The following is a 3,904-nucleotide window of genomic DNA, read 5'->3' as shown; positions in this document are numbered from 1 at the left end:
CCGGAGCCCGCGAGGCCGGCAGAGGTCCGGGGGCGCGGGCTCCCCAGCGTGGCCCCGGCCCCGCCTCCCGTCTCGCTCCACCGCCCCGACCGCCGGGAGGCCGTTCCCGGAACGCCCGGCGCCACGCGGGCCGCGGATGCTCCCCCCAGGAGCGGGGAGCCCGGACGCCCTCCCCGGCGGGGACAGAGCCGGCGCGCCCACCCCGGTGCGGCCGAACGGCGCGTCCGCGGGCAACCGAGCCTTCCGCGCCAGCAGCTGGAGGCCCGGGGTCTCGCGCCGCCGGCTCCCGGGACCGCCGCCCCACCTCGCCCAGACAGGGGTGGAGACTCTCCCCAGCACCCCCGGGAAGAGCTATTTTTAAGTCTGTTACGGAGGCGGGAGGGAGGGGAAGGCCACGTTTAATCCGTCGGGAAAATCCGGGATCCAAGAGAGTGGCTCCCAGTCCTTGCTGAGAGGTCAGCCGCATGGAGCCCGGGGAGCTGGACGCGCTCCCATCTACACACACGCGCGCGCACGCGCACACACACACACACACACACACACACGCTAACAACAAAGGCTGGCCTCCTGGAAAGCTGGAGCAGTTGCAGAGCTGGTGCTTAAGGCAAGCAACCCCACAACCCCCAACCTGCTAGCTTGCCCTGTGGATCCAGCTCTGAAACCCAGGACCAAAGAACTCTTTCTCTCCTGATACTGGTCCCTGAGCCCTAGCCAGATTTACGGAGACCCAGATTTCTGGGATTTTTTTTTTTTAAAGGCCTTCCTCCCACTCCAGTCTCAATCTGCCACACTCTGTGTCTTGGGGCGACCAAAGCTGAAGTGTGTGGGAACAAGTGTTGGAAGGATGTGGAGAAATTGGACCCCTTGTGCATTGCAGGTGGGAATATAAAGTGGTACAGCTGCTGTCAAAAAGAGAATGGTGATTCCTCAAAAAACTAACAATAAAATTACCATATGATCCAGCAATTCCATTTCTAGGTATATATTCAAAAGAACGAAAACAGGGACCAAAACCGGTATTTGTACATGCATGCTCATAAAAGCACTATTCATGATAGTCAAAAGGTGTAAACAACCCAACTGTCCATTAGTATATTAATGGATAAACACAATGTGCTACATACATACAATGAACTATTATTCAGTCTTAAAACATAATGAAATACTGGAGCACCTGGATGGCTCAGTCGGTTAAGTGGCTGCCTTTGGCTCAGGTCTTGATCTCAGGGTCCCCGGATGGAGACCTACCTGGGGCTTCCTGCTCAGCAGGAAGTCAGCTTCTCCCTCTGCCTCTGCTCCTCCCCGTTCATGCGCTCGTGGGCGTTCTCTCCCTCTCTCTTTCAAATAAATAAAAATTTTTAAAAATAATGAAATACTGATACATGCCACAATATGAATGAATCTTGGAAATATTATGCTAGGTGAAATAAGCCAGATACAAAAGGAGAAATGTTGTGATTCCACTTATTCAAGGTAACTGGAATAGTTAAATTCATAGAGATATTCCAGAAAGGGGAATAGTGGTTACCAGGGGCTGGGGCAGGGTGAGGGGACTGTAGGGAATAGGAAGTTATTGTTTAATGGGTACAGAGTTTCAGTCTGGGACAATGGCAAAGTTCTAGAGAAGAAGAGTGGTGTTGGCTGTGCAACAATGTGAATGTACTTAATGCCACTGAATTGTACATTTGAAAATAGTTAAAATGGTAAATTTTATGGTATATATATATATATATATATATATATATATATATATATATATATATTACCCCTATTTTTTGAATGGAAAAAAAAAAAAAAAGACCTCGGGGGCCAGGACCAAGATCAAGTAGGGATGTCTGTAAGCCATCTACTCTGATGGGGAATCTTATTCCTCCTCTCCTGGCCAGGGCACTCTTTTCACTCCAGGAGTTCCTGCCACCTATCAGAGGGGAGCAAAGAGTCAAGGCTTTAGAGTCAAAGATGCCTTAACATCCTGGAAGAGAGCACAGGCAACAATCTCTCTGACATCAGCTGTAGTAACATTTTTCTAGATAGGTCTCCTGTGGCAAGGGAAACAAAAGCAAAAATAAACTATTGGGATTACATCAAAATAAAAAGCTTCTTCACAGTGAAGGAAACAATCAATAAAACTAAAAGGCAACCTACTGAGTTGGAGAAGATATTTGCCTGTGACATAGTCAATAAAGGGTTAGTATCCAAAATATATAAAGAACTGATACAACTCAACATCCTAAAAACAAATAATCTAATCAAAAACTAGGCAGAAGACATGAACAGACATTTCTCCAAAGAAGACATCCAGATGGCTAATAGACACATGAAAAGATGCTCAACATCATTCATCATCAGGGAGATGCAAATCAAAACCACAATGAGATATCACCTCACACCTTTCAGAATGGCTAAAGTCAACAACACAAGAAACAACAATTGTTGAGGATGTGGAGAGAAAGGAACCCTCCGGCACTCTTGGTGGGAATGCAAACTGGTGCAGCCACTGTGGATAACAGTAGGCAGCTTCCTCAAAAAGTTAAAAATAGAACTACCCTATGATTACACTACTGGGTATTTACTTAAAAAATACAAAAACACTAATTCAAAGGGATACATACACATCTCTATGTTTATTGCAGCATTATTTACAATAGCCAAATTATGGAAGCAGCCCAAGTGTCCATCGATAGATGAATGGATAAAGAGGTGGTATACACTTACAATGGAATATTATTCAGCCATAAAAAAGAATGAAGTCTTGGGTTTTGTACGAGACGAAGACGGAACCGAAGCCGGGCACAGGCCGTGGACGCGGTCCCACCGAGAGCCGAAGATGGCAGTGAACACATATTCAACGTCAGTCACCAGTGATAACCTAAGTCGACATGACATGCTGGCCTGGATCAATGAGTCTCTGCAGCTGAATCTGACGAAGATCAAACAGTTGTGCTCAGGGGCTGCCTACTGTCAGTTTATGGACATACTGTTCCCTGGCTCCATTGCCTTGAAGAAAGTGAAATTCCAGGCTAAGCTAGAACATGAATACATCCAGAACTTCAAAATACTAAGCAGGTTTTAAAAGAATGGGTGTTGACAAAATAATTCTGTGGACAAATTAGTAAAAGGAAAGTTTCAGGACAGTTTTGAATTTGTTCAGTGCTTCAAGAAGTTTTTTGATGCAAACTATGATGGAAAAGACTATGACCCCGTAGCTGCCAGACAATGGCAGTGGCTCCCTCCCTTGTTGCTCCAGCTCTGAACAAACCGAAGAAACCTCTCAGCTCTAGCAGCACAGCTCCACAGAGGTCCATTGCAACACACAGAACTACTGCAACCAAGGCTGGCCCGGGTGTGGTGCGAAAGAATCCTGGTGTGGGCAACGGGGATGACGAAGCAGCTGAATTGATGCAACAGGTCAACGTATTGAAACTTACCATCGAAGATTTGGAGAAAGAAAGAGATTTTTACTTTGGAAAGCTAAGGAACATTGAATTGATGTGCCAGGAGAACGAGGGGGAAAACAACCTGGTATTGCAGAGGATCGTGGACATTCTGTATGCCACAGATGAAGGCTTTGTGATACCTGATGAAGGGGGCCCACAGGAGGAGCAAGAAGAGTATTAACGGCCTGGACCAGCAGAGCAACATCCAATTCTTCACTCCAAATCATGTGCTTAACTGTAAATACCCCCTTTTGTTATTCTTAGAGGACTCACTGGTTTCTTTTCATGAGCAAACAGTACCTCTTCTTAAAGTGCACTTTGCAGAAGTTTCACCCCTTTTCCAATGAGTTTGAGTTAGGAGCTTTTACCCTGTAGCAGAGCAGTATTAACATCTAGTTGGGTCACCTAGGGAACAAAGAGGCTGACCGTGGGGCTCACCATGTGGACGCTGGTAACACTGATTGCTG

The 3,904-nt window shown here is 46.7% G+C and overlaps 1 pseudogene; it reads left to right on the top strand.

The window, feature by feature from the left end:
• Positions 1-2,827: 2,827 nt before the first annotated feature.
• LOC116634868 lies at positions 2,828-3,618 on the top strand (annotated as a pseudogene).
• The last annotated feature ends 286 nt before the right edge of the window (positions 3,619-3,904 follow it).

Source organism: Phoca vitulina, unplaced genomic scaffold (genome assembly GCF_004348235.1).
Source record: "Phoca vitulina isolate PV1807 unplaced genomic scaffold, GSC_HSeal_1.0 scaffold10, whole genome shotgun sequence".
Classification (NCBI taxonomy): Eukaryota; Metazoa; Chordata; class Mammalia; order Carnivora; family Phocidae; genus Phoca; species Phoca vitulina.
This window is presented reverse-complemented; position numbering and strand designations above follow the sequence as displayed.